Source organism: Oryctolagus cuniculus, chromosome 4 (assembly GCF_051225735.1).
Source record: "Oryctolagus cuniculus isolate XC-2025 breed Fujian yellow rabbit chromosome 4, ASM5122573v1, whole genome shotgun sequence".
In the NCBI taxonomy this organism is placed as follows: domain Eukaryota; kingdom Metazoa; phylum Chordata; class Mammalia; order Lagomorpha; family Leporidae; genus Oryctolagus; species Oryctolagus cuniculus.
In genome coordinates, this window is record NC_142870.1 from 13,857,629 (window position 1) to 13,876,104 (window position 18,476).

The 18,476-nt window shown below is 43.1% G+C and overlaps 1 pseudogene; it reads right to left on the reverse strand.

Annotated features, from left to right (window-relative positions):
- Positions 1–14,768: 14,768 nt before the first annotated feature.
- Positions 14,769–15,774, reverse strand: LOC100338076 (heterogeneous nuclear ribonucleoprotein F-like; annotated as a pseudogene).
- Between the last annotated feature and the right edge of the window lie 2,702 nt (positions 15,775–18,476).

The following is an 18,476-nucleotide window of genomic DNA, read 5'->3' on the forward strand; positions in this document are numbered from 1 at the left end:
GACAGAATCGGGCGCCCCGACCGGGATTAGAACCCGGTGTGCCGGCGCCGCTAGGCGGAGGATTAGCCTAGTGAGCTGCGGCGCCGGCTCAGTTAAAATTTAAACACCTAAGAATAATTTAAAGCTTTAAGCTTTGTAGTAGACATGGGTTCCATTTGGCATTCCCAGACTCAGAGTTTTGGCTCTGAGTTGAGTTAATGCAAGAGAATTTGGGGATTATTTTTCTTTCAAAAATTATTTATTACACAGAGAATTACACAGAGAATTACACAGAGAGAGAAAGAGGCAGGGAGAGAGAGAGGTCTTCAATCTGCTGGTTCACTCCCCAATTGGCTGCAACAACTGGAGCTGTGTGGATCTGAAGCCAGGAGCCAGGAGCTTCTTCCAGATCTCCCATGCGGGTGCAGGGGCCCAAGGACTTGGGCAATCTTCTACTGCTTTCCCAGGCCATAGCAGAGAACTGGATCAGGTGTGGAGCAGCCAGGACTTGAACTGGTGCCCATATGGGATACCAGCACTGCAGGCGGCGGTTTTACCTGCTATGCCACAGTGCTGGCCCTGAAGGATTCTTAATTTATTGCTGAGATGTTGGCCAATTCTGTTGCAATCCTTAATCAAATTATCCCAGTGCAGTATCTGTGTTCTTGTCAATTTCTTTTGAAGTAAAAATCAGGAGATTTTCCTTTATGCTTTGAGCATTTTAGGTTTCCAAAAAACAATTTGCATGAAGCTGTTTTATTTTATTTCTGAGACAAAGTTCCTGAAAGATACTGATAATACTATCTGCCAATCCAATTATTAAAAGAAGTGCTTTCTTTAGAAAGGCAGGGGTCCCACGTTGACATTACTTGCTTTCTTACATGGCTGGTGCATAACTAGATAGTAGTTGCCCAGTGTCTCAGTTTCAACTGGAAGATAGAGAGCTTATAATTTATAAGTTCATTGCAGCCCCCAAGAACAAATGTAAACAAGGCATAGAGAAGATGATTGTGTTTGTGTTTTCAAGACTGTGACAAGCAGACACAATTGAAATATAACATTAAAAAGAGACATGTGAGTTTATAAAACAGGGATAGAAATTCAGTTTCTTGAATAAAAGGCCGGAAGTTGAGAACTCAAATGTGAGCTCACATTTATTGTTCAAAAATAGAATGCACCATCTTATTCTATAAGAAGGTCACATGCACCATCCAGCAAATGCCACTGAAATCCTGAGGGGCTTTCGTTTCCTCTAGAAATGCAAAATAATACCATTTAATAGAGATAGGAAAATGAAAATGATTGCCAGTTAAAAACACATTATGAACTTTAATCCTTGGAATAATGTCTCTCAGTAGAAGGTATTATTCTCCGTAACTAGAAAAACTTAAAATACAAAAAAACTCATGATAAGATTCACCTTGGTTAAAGAAAAGTAAAAATCACTTGCAAAATGAAAATTAAAAACCTAATCTCTGCTTTCTGGGAATACTCAGCATTCCCCACACAGTAGATCATAGATTTGTGAGGGTGTTTTTTGACACAGCCATTTTAAATTGCTAATTTCCCAGTGTATGCCAGATAGGTCTGTGATTGGTCTTAGTCCTGATTTTTATGACACTGGAAGTCCTGAATTAGGGAAATATTTGACAGACTCCCATTACAGTATCTGGCACTACTTGCATTTAGAGTGTGAAGGAAGCTCATTGCTATGGTTTGGACGTGGTTAGACTGTGCCTCCTAAAGTTTCATGTGTTGGAAAATTGGCCCCCAGTGCGGTCTTGTTGGAGGTGGTGAAGCCTTTAAGAGCTGGCACCTAGAGGAATGTCATTAGGGCAATAGGGGCACTGCCTTCAAGGGGGTTGAGTTAGATATGTTATCCTGAGTTGATTCTAATGGAATTGAGTAGTTATGAGAGTGAGCCTGACTCCTCCTCCCCCAATTGCTTTTTGACCTCCTATTTGGTAATCTGGTCTCTGCCTCTCGCATACACTCCTGCCTGTGAGATGCTGTCTACCATGATACTGTCACCAGAATTCAGCTAATGTTGGGGCAAGGACGTTCATTTCCCAAAGATGTATGATGCCTCAGGTATTTCTTAACAGTCATGAGAAATGGATTAATCCATTCATATAGTGTAGGTCCTGGGGTGTATATTGGCTTAGTGTGGCTGTCAAAGGGTTTTATGTCAGATCTGGTTCTCAGCGTAGGCAGAGGACATAGACACTTAAGCAATATTACTTTCCTCTCTGAGGACTGTGTCAGATCTGGGATTCTGGACTTTTTGGCTTCAACCACTCTTGTAGTCTCATCCCTGCAAAGTAGCTTCTCATCCTCCACAAGACATCTGTTCCCACAGTTCCTCCCTTTTCCACAGTCATCGGCCTGCCTCCTTTTTTTTTTTTTTTTTTTTTTTGACAGGCAGAGTGGACAGTGAGAGAGAGAGACAGAGAGAAAGGTCTTCCTTTGCCGTTGGTTCACCCTCCAATGGCTGCCGCGGCCGGTGCGCTGTGCTGATCCGAAGGCAGGAGCCAGGTACTTCTCCTGGTCTCCCATGGGGTGCAGGGCCCAAGCACTTGGGCCATCCTCCACTGCACTCCCTGGCCACAGCAGAGAGCTGGCCTGGAAGAGGGGCAACCGGGACAGAATCCGGCTCCCCAACTGGGACTAGAACCCTGTGTGCCGGTGCTGCAAGGTGGAGGATTAGCCTATTGAGCCTCGGCGCCGGCTATCGGCCTGCCTCCTTTGGTCCTTCACTCAGCCCAGTCCGCTTGATCCAGTCCTCACAAGTTCCTCACTAGCATCTTAGCCTTTCTTCACCTCCACCAGTCTTTCGCCATCACCACTTGTCACATCCGTGTCTGGATTTGCACACTGAACCCTTCTTCAGGTCATTCCCAGGTGCCAGCAGCTGAGTGAAGTCAAGAAGTGAATTTGAAGGATTCAGATCAGTTCAAGTTATCTGGACTCTTGTAGATCTGTCATCCTCTGAATCAGCCATCAATCTTTAGGTCTTTTCTTCTCCCTGAAAACCCTCACCTCTTGCTGAGATAGATGATCAAATCCACCTAATGAGAACCCCCTCATTGTGTCTTATTTTATTTCTTTTTTCTTAAAGATTTATTTTATTTTAAAAACAGTTAGATAGATAGATAGATAGATAGATAGATAGATGATAGATAGATGATAGATAGATAGATAGATGAGAAACACACACAGAAGTCTTCTATCCCCTGGTTCACTCTCCAAATGGCTGCAATAGCCAAGGCTGGGCCAAACTGAAGCCAGGAGATTCTTTCAGGTCTCCTCCATGGGTGCAGAGGCCCTAGTACTTGAGCCAACCTCCGCTACTTTCCCACACATATTAGCAGGAACCTGGATCAGAAATGGAACAACTGGGAGTTGAACCGATGCCCATATGGGATGCTGGCACACCAGACAGCAGCTTAATTTGCTTTGCCACAATGCCTACCCTCTGTCTTACTTTATGTGTAAAGTTCTCTGTTGGAATATTTTTGAGTTGTTAGCCTATGTCAACTGTTTTCTTCCAATATTTCCTTCTTTCTCTTGCCATCCAAAGAAGCAATAAGCTATCTCCATGTTCACTGACTCAGCAGAGGTTATAGGACATGAGAGTGGATTTTACTGGCTCTGAGTTCAAAGAATCTGAGTTCTTCAGGGAGGGAGGACACCAAGAAGAGACTCAATATTTATAAGGAACAAAAAAATAGGATTCTTGTTCAGAAGGAAGTGTTATATCACCTTCTATTTCATTTTAATTCCAAAATATCATGTTACTATGCTTCATCTATTATTCTAATATTTTTAAGCATTTACCAATCCCTTCCACCCATATATTCCTTCTCATATTAGGTCATTTTGCATCTCAAGGGATTAATGTCTAAGTCAGAGACCCTAAGACAAGAAGGTGACTCTGTTGCCTCTTGGAATCCAGGCAGGCAGGTGTTGAATGGACAAACTATTAGACAAGCAGCAATGTAACTGTGACTCAATAATTGAAATCAGGGCCAAGCTTTCTTTAGTATTCTTTCTCTTCATTTCATAAATTTATTTCTCTCTGAAAACTGGAATCATTATCTTTCTTTGCAGACTGGCTTATTCCAGCAGGGGAGAAATATGACTGCTGAAAGTGCCACTGCTTTTCATCTTAAAATTTCTACTGTGAGAGACGGACTGCCTCAAGCTTTCTCTTACTTCACTTAAAGACCACATATTGCACATGCCAGCTCCAAGGATGGAATTGGGGGCAGAAATTGTTTACCAAAAGGATGGTGGTGGGTCGGGTAGACAATCACAGGAAGTGGGTGACCCATCTTTAAGAGGGAACAGCTGTCTGCAGTAGCCATTGGCTGTCCTTTAAGTGATCCATAAACACACACGTGCACATTCAATCACAGAAAGTAAATACGCAGGAGTAGGAGTGTGTTACCTACTGCTTCCACTTCCTCAGCATTCCTCTCTGCTCGGTTTCTTAAAATCCAGCTTCTGCTTTGACCACCCTAAGGAAATTCTCCTAAAGGTCACTGGGAATGTCTTAAACTTTGACTGCTTTTGCTTTCTTTTTTTTTTTTTCTTTTCCAGTTGTTTACTTGTTAATGGCTTCATTTTTCTAAATATATTTTCCTATATCAGATTCCAAGTTAGGGTTTCTACCTAGATCTCTTCTTCTTCTTCTTTTTTTTTTTTTTTTCTGATAGGCAGAATGGACAGTGAGAGAGAGAGAGAGAGACAGAAAGAAAGGTCTTCCTTCCAATGATTCACCCCCCAAATGGCTGCCACAGCCAGCGTGCTGCGCTGATCTGAAGCCAGGAGCCAGGTGCTTCCTCCTGGTCTCCCATGCGGGTGCAGGACCCAAGGACTTGGGCCATCCTCCACTGCCTTCCCAGGGCCATAGCAGAGAGCTAGACTGGAAGAGGAGCAACCGGGGCAGAAGCAGCACCCCCACCGGGTGTGAACCCGGTGTACTGACGCCGCAGGCGGAGGACTAGCCTAGTGAGCAGCGGCGCTGGCCTACCTAGATCTCTTCTTAATTCCTAGACGCTGCCTTCTGTCTTCTTGGCTAATTTTTCTTTCTCTTTTTATTCCTTAATGGTAGGAAACCATCACATTTCTATCTCAACCCACTTGACTGTCTCTCCTACAGTAATTTGAAACCTCCAGGGGCTTTTTTTTTTTTTTTTATCTTCAACAGCATAAAACCAAAGGTATTCCAAGACTCAACGAGCGAATACAAAGTTAGCATTTGATAAAAATAACATGAGAATAATAATAGCAAGAGTTGACAATTATTGAATACAGACCATTGCTCTAATCCCTTTACTTCAGATAAGCCATTTGATCTTTTTTTATTTAAGATTTATTTATTTGAAAGACAGAGTTGTAGAGAGGCACAGAGAGAGAGAGAGAGAGAGAGAGAGAGAGAGAGAAATCTTTCATCTGCTGGTTCACTCCCCAAATGGCCACGTTGATTGGAGCTGTGCTGATCCAAAGCTTCTTCTCCGTCTCCCACATGGGTGCAGGAGCCCAAGGACTTGTGCCATCTTCCACTGCTTTTCTAGGCCATAGCAGAGAGCTGGGTTGGAAGTGGAACAGCTGGCACTTGAACTTGCACTCATATGGGATGCCGGCACTGCAAGTGGCAATTTTGCTTGCTATGCTGCTGCGCTGGCACCAAGCCATTTGATCTTTATAATATAAATAATGTTTTTTTGTTATTCCTCTTTTAACAGATGAAGAAAAGAGTTTGTGCAGAGGTTAAACCCTCACCCAAATATCAAATAATGAGAAAGGCAGTAATCAAACCGGGTAGTCACCTAAACAGGCCTAAAACTTCTTTACAATCTTATTTTTGCTCCAGGGGAGGCTCCACACTCAACTCCATCATTCAACATTCTTCCCCTCCATCCAAGCAGAAGTTGCCTGATTACTTCATCCCAGTGAACTGTTGGGTGGATTCTTTTCCTTCCTTGAACTCTTGTGGTTACACATTTGCACTTGATCATTATTTCAAGATATGTCCTCTTGCTTAATAGAGTGTAACTTCCTGTAGATTTGTATGTTCCTTCCTCACCTCTACCACCATGGTACCTCTCAGTACTTTATTCCTTCTTGGGCGCTCAGTCAAATAAATAAAAAACTGAACCATTTGTCAAATTGCAGATATTTATTGAGACTTTTTTATAAGGTTCTACAAAGTATGGCATGTAACCTGGTGCTCTTCCTGGAACCATTTGTTGTAGTAAGACGGAAGCTTGCTCCAGAATGTCAATCAACACACAGCTTCTTTCTTCAAGGAAATCTTGCTAAGAAAAATATGTTGGCAGAACTAAACAACCCACATGCTTTGTGACAGTTGATTTACCATGTGGTTCAATTAGATTTTGGTGCACGCTTCTGACATCATCAGACACCCGGAACAGATAGTTTGAGAACCGACACTTTTGAGCAGCCTCGCCATAGGGGATTGCTGGGGTTTGAATGTTTGTGTTCCTCCAAGATTTCTATGTTGGAACTTAAACCACAGATGACAGTATTTGAAGGTGGAGTCTTCGGGTCATGAGGCCTCCTTCCTTGTGAATGGATTCGTGTCTCTATAAAAGGGCTGGAGAGAACTAGATGAGTCCTCTTTGTGTTTCCAGTTTGTGAGGAAACAGCATTCACTCTTGAGCTACACGAGGGTGTAGCTGCAAGGTGCCATCTTGGAGACAGAAAGCAGCTGTCACCAGACACTGAACCGCAAGCTGTCTTGATGTTGGACTTCCCAGCCTCTGGAATTCTGTGGAATAGATTTCTATTGTTCAGGAGTTACTCAGCCTTTTTAAATATATTTTGTTATAGCCTAACTGATGTACTGAGCCAAGGATATAAAATATAGGATGTCATTGCTACCCCTGGGAATTTGACTTTGATTGAGATAGAATGTGAAATTTTAAAGTAGGAATAACAGCAACTAGATCAGGAGATGATAAACATTCAGATCAGCAGGCAGAATAAAAGAATTAGAGGGTCTCCAAACTTAGGGTTCAACTCTTTAATTTTTATAGATCAAGAAACAAATGCCCAGGCAGGCTATTTTCAGCAAGTCTTAATAATGCAAAAATGTTTCCAAGGAAACAAAAAGTTAGAAATACATTTTCAAATACCATCAGATATTAACTGTGATTTCAACATTAATGACAGTTATAGGTGGGTGTGGGTACAACAGAGCAAGTTTTCTGATCTTTTGTAGGTTTAATACAATCCAAAAGTTGGCATGATGAAATATGGCCATTAGGATATAAATAATTAAAAACATAATTTTGCATTCTCTACATCTTTGTTCTACTTACAAGTTTGAATTCATCTTATTTAAAAAAAGATTTCAGATTGAAGAAGGACTTCCAAATGTACGTAGTATGGAGCAAGGCTTTTAAACACTTGTTGGTACCAAATATAATTTTAAATAGTCTGATAATAATCAATTTTTTCTGAAATACTGTTAACAAGAGTAGGCTTATTGAATCAGATATTAGTGGAGTTGATTATAAATATTGGATTTCTGTGCCCAATTGCTTGAATGGCTACTTTCTAAAGACATGTGGGTTAAATTAACAGATTGCTATGAAAATAGAAAAAGAAATGAACATGTCTTTAGGGACCACACATCCAATTTTACAGTATAAATGTATGATATAGTAGGGAAATGAGAAAGAAAAATCCCCACTTCAAGACACCACAGTCTACATGCTCGTGGTTCATGTGCTTCCCGACAAAATATTTGATCTTCCTGGCACACATGAGATGAGGCTCAGCTGGCAGGAGATGGTGACAGAAGTGTGACACTAGCAGAGAAGTCTTCTCACACACTCTTACAAATGTGTTAGGAAAGCTGCCTGATTTACAATTCTGTCCTCTGTTCATTTCATCCCTGTCACTGAGTGAGGGAACACACACCAGAACTCACACATCAAAATGAAATCCCAAGGATACCTAAGAAAAATGTAAACAAACATAAAAACCCCAAGAGAGACAGCAAGTCCAATAGCCACACTGAGGAAATGTTGGGTAGTTTTTGTCTAAAAGCTGCAGCTTTGTTCAACATACTTTGAAATATTCACTGGTTTTTGTTTTTGACCCTCTAGAAGTTCTTCAGAAGAAACCTATTTAAAGATAAACAGAGCAGATGAAGCTGGTGGGAGAATCGTGCTGGATAGATTTATAAACTGGGTTGTTCAGAGCATGTTTTCTGGTTGGAAATGACTGGCAATAAATGAATCCTGTCTGTAAGTGACTTTTCTTTCTGTTTTGCTCTTTTTAATCCCCTCTGAGATGAGAGACCAACCAGAAGCTTTCTTTTGCAGATGAACACAAGGCAAAGGCAGAGAATTATTGCAAAAACTTGCATGAGCTTTACTCATGTGGACAGAACTGTGTCCCCTAAATCCTCACGCTGAAGCTCTCACCCTCAGTGCGACTGTATTTGGAGACAGGGTCCTCAAGAAGGTAGCTGAGTTTTTAAAATCAGGTCATAAGGGGGAGGGTCCTAATCCAACAAGACGAGTGTCCTTATAAGAGAGACACCAGGGATGTTCATGCACAGAGGAAGGCCAGGTGCGATGTAGTGAGAAGGCTGCCATCTGCAAACCAAGGTGAGAAGTCTCAGGAGAGGCCACAGCTATTGGCAGCTTGATCTTGGACTTACAGTCCCCCGTCTGTGAGAAATAAATTTCTGTGGAGTCACCCAGTCCATAGCGTTTGTGCAGGCATAGCAGATGAAGGGCTCTTCTACAAGTGTAGTCGGTGGCCTGAAACTGAGCCCCTAGGCAGTGCCCTGATGGAGGTGCCAGACACCACCAGGTCCTGGCCTCTCCCAGTCTCCCAGCATCCCTTTCTTAGTGGAAAGCTCCTTGTTCTGTTTTTAGGATTGCAAAGCCACTTCTTTCTAATGTTAGCTCATTGAATTGAGGCAGTGGTGTAGCTGGTCCTACAGGGTCTCTGAACACATGACTCAAGGGGTCATTTATTTCCCATTACATAACCTCTTGATGTTGATTTTGTCTTGAAGGGTTTCTTTACCAGGAATCACAGACCTCAAATGAAAAAGTAGCTGGCACCTACATGTAGCCCCTAGACCGACTGGATCCCACTTTGCATCGTAACAATTCCCAAAGGGACATATAATCCACCAGTTAAAGGAGGGCGGTGAGCACTGCCAACCAACCAGGAACCTGGATATGAGCTGAACATGCACCTCTCAGCTCTAGCTTCAGTCTGTATGAACCTTTGTCCCTAATTCCTCCAGGAATTACTCTGTGTACTCCTTACTCTGTGTACTGCAATAAGCTCCTGCTTTACTGCACTATCCAAGTGTTGATATTGGCTTGCTCTCTAGCAGGCAAGCAGACCCAATTTTAGGGGTTCCATAACAACTCCTCCAACCAAAGTGGGGGGTTTTCTATAAGAGGAACAGTGCTGGTGAAGGATGTGTTGCTAATAGACTATGAGAAGATCAGTACTAAAATGCAGAGTGAGATTTAAGAAGCATTTTTAGTAGATGTTGTAGCACAGTGGGTTTAGCCTCCACCTGTGATGGCAGCAACCAACATGAGTGTCAGTTCCCCATCCTAGCTTCTCCAGGTCCCATCTAGATCCCTGCTAATGCATTAGAGAGCAGTGGGAGATGTCCTAACTGCTTGGGTCCCTGCACCCATGTGGAAGACCCAGATGAAGCTCCTGGCTCCTAGCTTTGGCCTGTCCCAGTTCTGGCCATTGTGGCAAATTGGAGAGTGCACTAGGGGATGGAAGATCTCTTTCTCTCTCTCTGTTCTTTTCTCACTGTAACTCAGCCTTTCAAATTAATAAATATTTTTTTTAAAAAAACCTTTTGAAAAAGAATTTTGACAGAATTAGTTCATGTCTCTTCAGTTATTGAGACAAGTATTTTATATACTTTTTAAAAAATGTCACCTTTCTAATAATTCATTTTAACTGCAGATTACAAAACTCTGTGATTGATGGGAAAAACCACCTGGTCCTTTACCGTAGGCTTGCATTTGGAAGGAAACTGGTTCTCCCAGTTTTCTATGCTTTGAAAATGAGATATGATTAAATCTTGTGATCTCTGAACTGATGTAGGTCGCAGAGATCAAAGGTGGATTGAATTGTCTCTCCCCTACTCAGATTTTCCATGAATAATGGCACAGAATCCAATAATCATACATCTTGCACTGTAGTCTCTTCCTTATGTTGAAAAGATACTAAGTGGAAATAAGAAGCTGATTAAGTTCTTCTTAGGTCAGATATTTTGAGGCTTCCCTTGGCCTCAAAGCAGCAGTAAACTGAATTTAGTGGGAGAATTCTCTGCAGAATTGTTGCAAGCCACAAGGAGTGAGAAGCTCTAACGCAGATTGGGTTCAGCTGCACATTCTAAAACAATGCAAGCAATAATGGCTTATGTAAGATGGGTGTTTTATAATCCCTTCAAATGACAAAGAAGTCTTAGGAGGGATGTCAAGATCCAATTCTGATATTCCTGAGTTTTCACTCAGTGTTAGTTATGATATGGCTACTGTGGCTCCAGCCACTATAGCTACTTTTCAGGTAGGAACAAAGAGGACATCAGATAGGGCAAAGATGCTGTGTGCTATCATCATTCTTACCCATTATAAGGCCCTCTCTGGAAACTGTGGAATGACATCTACTTAAGTATCATCTCCTAGACTGTCACACGGCTCTTAGTATTTGCCCTAGAGGGTGCTAAATGGAAAAATTTTTTTTCTGTATTTAACTAGGCTCATTGTGTATTTTGCTTGCAAAAGACAAACATGGAAGATACTGAGAAGGCAGCTGAAATCCCCTGCTTTGGGTACATGCAAATAATAGAAGAGTGCATCTTCTTATTTAAGAAGTGAGCAACTTGCAGGGGTGGGGGACTTTTTTTTCTGCCAAGAGCCATTTGGCTGTTTATACCATCCATCGCTCATGGGCCATACATAATGATCAACTTAAAAATTAGCCTGCTATAGATTTCTTGAACTTAGAGTCCTGCCTGTGGTTGCCTTGGCAGGGTCAGACCAGGTGATTTCATGGACCTTGTATGGCCTGCGGGCTACGTGCTTGCCATCCCTGCGATCTTACCATACACTAGTTAGGGGGATTGGAGATTCAAAGAGAAGAGAACCAATGAGTCAACATCAACCCCTTCACAGAAATCAGTCAATGGCAAAAAAACCAATGTTTTGAAGGTTCTGTGCTTGTATGTAAGAGTTTGTGTTTTCCATGAAAAAATGCTCAGGGGCACTGGCCGTCAGGGAGATGCAAAGCAAAACCACAATGAGATTTCACCTCACCCCAGCTAGAATGGCTCTCATAGAGAAATCAACAAATAATAAATGCTAGAGAATGTAGGGGGAAAAGGTACCCTAATTCATTTGGTAGGAATGTAAACTGGTATAGCAACTGTGGAAGACAGTATGGAGATACCTCAGAAATCTGAATATAGACCTACCATATGACCCAGCCATCCCACTCCTGGGAATTTACCCAAGGGAAATAAAATCAGCATATGAAAGAGTTACATGTATCCCCCATGTTTATTACAGGTCAATTCACAGTAGCTAAGATATGGAATCAACCCAGATGACTGGATAGAGAAATTATGGTACATATACTCTATGGAACACTATTCAGCTGTAAAAAAAACAATGAAATCCTGTCTTTTGCAACAGAATGGTTGCAACTGGAAACCATTATACTTAGTGAAATAGGCCAGTCACAAAAAGACAGATACCATATGTTTTCTCTCATCTATGGTAGCTAATAGAGTACATAAAATGTAATGCCTTGGAGTGAAATTGACATTTTGAGATTTTGATGATTGCTTACAGCCGTTGTCTCAACTGTTGAGGAATAGTATTTTTTTTTCTTACTATTTGTTGAACTTTTTACTTAGTGTAGGGATAATCTTATGAATATAAGGTAAACTAAAAGTAGATCATTATAAAAATTAAGCGAGGGAATAAGAGAGGAAGGAGGAAGAAATGTGGAAGTGTGGGCAGGAAGGAGCATAGTGTGGAAGTACCACTGTGTTCCTAAATCTGTATATATGAAATACATGAAATATGTATACCTTAAATACAATTTAAAATTAAATAAATAAATAAATTAGCTTGTGTTTGCTTTTTTTTGACAGGCAGAGTGGACAGTGAAAGAGACAGAGAGAAAGGTCTTATTTTTCCGTTGGTTCACCCCCCAATGGCCACTGTGGCCAGTGTGCTGCAGCTGGCGTACCGCACTGATCCGAAGCCAGGAGCCAGGTGCTTCTCCTGGTCTCCCATGGGGTGCAGGGCCCAAGCACTTGGGCCATCCTCCACTGACTTCCCTGGCCACAGCAGAGAGCTGGACTGGAAGAGGAGCAGCTGGGACAGAATCTGGCACCCTGACTGGGTCTAGAACCCGGTATGCCGGCGCCGCAGGCAGAGGATTAGCCTATTGAGCCACGCTGCCAACCGTGTTTGCTTTTTTTTAAAAGCAGTTTTCACCCTGGAGTTCCTACACATGATTTTCTTTGTATTTGTTACATGATTTTCTTTGTATTTGTTTTGCATGTTGTTAGAAAATTCTCTTTCATAATTACCTTCAAATATTTCTTCTGATCATTAGCTCTTCCCTTTTCTTCTAGGATTCCACTTGTAAGAGATGTCTTCAAAAATTTCATGGAATTATGTGCACAGTGAAAAAATATACAAGAGATCTCAATTTTTTGTACCAAAATAAGTATATTTTAATTTTATTTACTATTAACTTTATGAAGTACTCTTATACACATTTTAGGCCTTCCCATCTTCTTACACAGAACACTCCACTCTCAAGTGTTTCCCTTTTTATCTCTCATGCTTCAGCATGGCTATTTTTCTTCTGAGCAATATTTTTCTGTTCATTAATCCTTTCTTCTGTTCATCCAACCTGGAGTTCACACCTTTTCTTAATTTTTTTAATTGTGAAAAAGTCTTCGTTTTAAGAAAAAAAATTAGTTAACAAAAAATTTAACAAGTTTCACTTAGCAAAATACACTGCAAAGGAAATCACAGTACAAAGAAAGTTTTAGATCAAGGCCTCACCAATTCCTACAGTATTAGTATTGTGTCTTAATTCTCAAAACTAACTTTTAAAAAGTTTAAGCTTAACCTAAAAGATTTTAAATGAAAACAGAAAACAGAATGAACAAACATGAGAAATGTTTCTGTTTGAATTAGGGATCTAGCATGTCTGAGTTTTCCAAAAATGTTCTGGTGCCCAAGGTATTCATTGTGGTGCTGTGTAAAAGAGCCACAATCTTTTTTAATTTTTATTTATTTTTTATTTATTTATTTTTTGACAGACAGAGTGGACAGTGAGAGAGAGAGAGACAGAGAGAAAGGTCTTCCTTTTTCCATTGGTTCACCCCGTAATGGCTGCTGTGGCTGGCACGCCGCGGCTGAAGCACCACCCTGATCCGAAGCCAGGAGCCAGGTGCTTCTCCTGGTCTCCCATGCGGGTGCAGGGCCCAAGCACTTGGGCCATCCTCCACTGCACTCCTGGGTCACAGCAGAGAGCTGGACTGGAAGAGGGGCAACCGGGACAGAATCTGGCGCCCCGACCGGGACTGGAACCGGGGGTGCTGGCGCTGCAGGTGGAGGATTAGCCTATTGAGCCAAGGCGCCGGCAAGAGCCACAATTTAACATACGTAAATTACTTTAACTCAGATAACATCACTCTAAAGGATACTACTAAAATGTTAATCTTGAGAAGTGGAAGATAGTTTTAATTTATTGAATATCACGTTAGAAAAAAAGTTTGCATAAGAAAACACTGAACAGGTAATTTTTTAATCCAGATTTCACAAACTCATGATGCAAAATGACTTCCACAGCTTCCTCTAGGGTAATAACTACTTTTCACTGATTGCTGGCTGCCTGTGAAAATTCGATTGAAATAGCTTAAATGCTTCTACAAAACGAGTCATATCCACCCATGCTGTTCTGACCACTATAGCCAGTGCAGCAACAACCGCTCACTCACTGGCTCCCCAGGCCATTGTAGGTGGCCTGGGACGCAGACACTCCCATGCCCTGCATCACCTGGCTGCTTTAGGTGCCGATGGTGGCGCCTGTGTGGAATTCAAGAAGAGTTCTAGGTATCTGTGCTGCGTATTGGCCCTATCTTTCTTTTCTTCCTTCCTTCCTTCCTCCCTCCCTCCCTCCCTCCCTCCCTCCCTCCCTCCCTCCCTCCCTTCCTTCCTTCCTTCCTTCCTTCCTCTCCTCCTCCTCTTCTTCTTCTTCTTCTTCTTCTTCTTCTTCTTCTTCTTCTTCTTCTTCTTCTTCTTCTTCTTCTTCTTCTTCTTCTTCTTCTTCTTCTTCTTCTTCTTCTTCTTCTTCTTCTTCTTCTTCTTCTTCTTCTCCTTCTTCTTCTCCTTCTCCTCCTCCTCCTCCTCCTCCTCCTTCTTCTTCTTCTTCTTCTTCTTCTTTTTGACAGGCAGAGTTAGACAGTCAGAGAGAGACAGAGAGAAAGTTCTTCCTTTTCTGTTGGTTCACCCCCCAAATGGTCGCTACGGCTGCTGCGCCAATGCAAAGCCAGGAGCCAGGTGCTTTCTCCTGGTCTCCCACGTGGGTGCAGGGCCCAAGCACTTGGACCATCCTCCACTGCCTTCCTGGGCCACAGCAAAGAGCTGGATTGGAAGAGGAGCAACCAGGACAGAATCCGGCGCCCCAACCGGGACTAGAACCCAGAGTGCGGGGCCGCAAGTGGAGGATTAGCCTAGTGAGCCGCGGGACTGGCCGGCCCTATCTTTCGGCATAGCTGCCACAGCTTCTTCATGGGTGGCAAACTCCACATCAGCCTCGCCCATCACTCTTCCATCTGGGCCAATCTCAATACGGACTCTCACTGGGTTAAGTGAGAGAAGTTGTAGATGTTGTTGTCGGTCGCTTTGTATGGCAGCCCTCTCCTGTGGACGCAGTGGCCGGTGGTGCTCTGCACTGCGAACTCGTGGTCTCCGTATCTGCGGTTGTACATCCCGGAGAGGCAGTAGCTGAGGTCTCTTCTGAACAGATCACTGGTGAAGCCATCGCTGAGGCCACTGGACTCGTAGTCCCCATAGCCGTCACCATGGGCGCCAGGCCGCACTCTCTCCTGTCCTGCTTCACAATATACCTCCAGGCTGTGCCACGCAGGTCAGAGGGCCCAGGCTGCTGAACGGACGTGAACTGCAGAGAGAGATCTGTGTATGACCTCCCTTCTTCCTGACTGCTCTTGAACAGGTCAATATATCTGTGCCCTATTCTCTCCTTGTTCCCTAGTGCCTTCTCTGCTAGCTCCTGAGAGGCAAACTACACTAAGGCCTCCCCTGTAATCTTGCCCTCTGGGTCCACAGGCAAAGTGATCCTGTTTGGCACGATTTCCAACCCTGAGAAAAACTGAACCATTTCTTCCTTTGTGCATCCAATAGGAATCCTTGAAGCCACACAAAGCCATCATTAGCGGTGTCAGCGCTGTTTGGACCGCTGTGCCTCAGCATCCAATCCAACTTGATTCTGAGACTTCAACACCTCAATGTACCAGTGCCCCATGCTTTCCCCGTCTTTTTCAGGGCGATTTTGAGATCATCTTCTGATTCAAGTTCAACAAATGCCTCACCAATCTGCCTACATGAATCGTGCAGTCAGACAGGAAGTTCTTCACATCTCAATAGAGCAGGACCAGGGCAGGCCACGGAGCCTGGCCACTAAGCCTTCACCTCCCTCAGGACCCAGCATCATGGACACTCGACAGGGTAGATATCAGACAAACTTGGGTGCAAGTTGTCTTTTTATGGCTGATAGTATCACCAAGGATACCTTCAGTAGGAGACACTTCTGGTAGGTAACCAACTCTCCACTGAGGAGAGCAGGACTAAAGGACCCCAAATTCTACCCAAGGCTTAGACACGCAGAGGGCTCCAGGGAAGCTCCAGATGCATCTTTTTGTTCTTAATGTCTTGGAGCCGGAGAGCTGCGCAGAGCCAGTGCCCAGGGCACAGGTGCTGCCACGAGAAGGAAGAAAAGTCCCCTTTTCTTATGTTATTCATTTCAGCTGAGGCATTTTTTATTTCTCAGGTTTCTTTTCTTAATGGATTTCAATTCTCTGGTGGAATTTCTCCACCTGCCTTGTGTACTTCTATTTGTTTTTAAAAGATTGATTTATTTTACTTGAAAGTCACAGTTACACAGAGAAAGGAAAGTCAGAGAGAGGGGGAGAGAGAGAGAGAGAGAAAGAGAGAGAGGTTGGTCTTCCATCTGCTGGTTCACTCTCCAGATGGTCGCAACGACTGGAGCTGTGCTGATCTGAAACCAGGAGCCAGGGACTTCTTCTGGGTCTCCCATGCAGGTACAGGGGCCCAAGGACTTGGGCCATCTTCTACTGCTTTCCCATAGCAGAGAGTGGGATCAGAAGTGGAGCAGTTGGGTCTTGAACCAGTGCCCATATGGGATGCTGGAACCACAGGCAGCAGCTTTACCTGCTACGCCACAGTGTTGGTCCCTTGTGTACTCCTGAACATATCAGTGGCATTTACTATAAAGACTTACTGACTGTGGAGTATGTTTCTGTTGTCTGCATTCCCTCTTTCTTTCTGTTTTTTTTTTTTTTTCTCCTTTTCTTGGCTCTATTCCTTGGCATGCCTGATATTTTTGATTACATGCCAGATATTGCATATGAAAAATCCCAGAGGTTTTGGATGATGATATCTTTCTCTGGAGAGAGTTTAACTTCCTTCCAGGGGACAGATACAGTAGAAACAGATCAGCTTGGTCTAATCAGTCTCTGTGGTCTGGTCTGGCTCTGGTTGCTCTCACTCTTTGGGGTAGCTTATCAGGTTTTTCAGTCTTGCATTCCACATTTTGTCTTTGTTGCACTTTGAGACTTGCAAAGCCCTCTGTAGGTTTTTGGATTCTTAGCTCCTGGTATATGCTCTTTAGAGCCTTTTTCCTTGCAACTGAGAAATGGACATACCACCAGAGGAGAAATGATGTAGAGAATATTATGATCTCATCAGTCGTTTTCCTTCTCTCTGGATCTTGATCCCTCAACTCTTGGATGCTTTACTTGATTTCTTATGATTTCAAACAACTACTTTAAACAAATATTGATATTATTCATTTATAGTTCATTCAAGGGAAAATTGATTTGATACAGGCTATGCCATCACAGTCACGAGTTGAAATGTCAGTTTACTTAGCTTATTCAAGGGTCAGGAGATACCAGGTTTGTGAGACATTCAACTGCAAAATACATTTTTAAGGCACCTTGAGAGCAGAAGTCCCTATGACCGTTCCTGAGATGAGGAATGCAGAACCTCATAATCTTCTCCCCTTGGGGTGGGGGTATGTGTCTCAGCTACAGCCTGGAGCCAGGTCTTGCCAAAGAAATCTTCTCTTGAAATTGCTCCCCTTTTTATATTCTTGAAATTGGTACAGGGGTGCGGGAATCCCAGCACATGTCTCCAATTTCTGGTGACAATTCTCTTTGTGGAGTTGGAGCCTCACCGTCATGTGAGTATTGTTCAGTTGGTGCTCAAGTCAGTACTGAGTGAGGAAAAGCTGTGATCTACATCCCCCTGAATCAAACTTAGCATGAACACAGCCACCTGTACTTGGCATGAACATAAAAATGAGAACGGATTCTCAAGTACATAGGAACTCTTGCTTCCAGGAGCTCCAGACCAGCCTACTCTTTGGGGGGCATTGTGGATTAAGTATTTTTTTTTCTTTGCCTAGGATTCTGACTTTCATTCATAATATTATTGCTATGGGAAAGTACTTCATAATAAAGGCAATTTATAAATAATCTCTGGAACATAGTTCTAGTGAAAGATGTAGGTTACCTTTGTTACATGTATTAATTCAGGCAGTGAATGGTTTGGAAAAGGGAATTGGAGTCCTTTGGAGAAAACTGTAGCTCCCAAAGTCATTTCCCTCATAATCACTCCAATAAGGCGGGTAAGAACACTGTGCCTCTTTTTAGCTGCTGCTATGTCAAAAACCTGTTTTATTCAGAGTTCTGGAGCCCACACAGAGACACAGAAAGCATGTTCTTTTTTTTTTTTTTTTTTAAAGACTTTTTTTTTTTTTTGACAGGCAGAGTGGACAGTGAGAGAGAGAGACAGAGAAAGGTCTTCCTTTGCCGTTGGTTCACCCTCCAATGGCCGCCGCTGCAGCCGGCGCACCGCGCTGATCCGATGGCAGGAGCCAGGATCCAGGTGCTTTTCCTGGTCTCCCATGGGGTGCAGGGCCCAAGCACCTGGGCCATCCTCCACTGCACTCCCTGGCCATAGCAGAGAGCTGGCCTGGAAGAGGGGCAACCGGGAGAAAGCATGTTCTGATTGTAGGATGGGGAAGCCAGTTTCAGCTGGATGGCCCATGGTGTGGCACTTAGCTGTGTAAGTGATCTTGGCTGAGACGGAGAAGTCCTTTGGCAAGTGCCA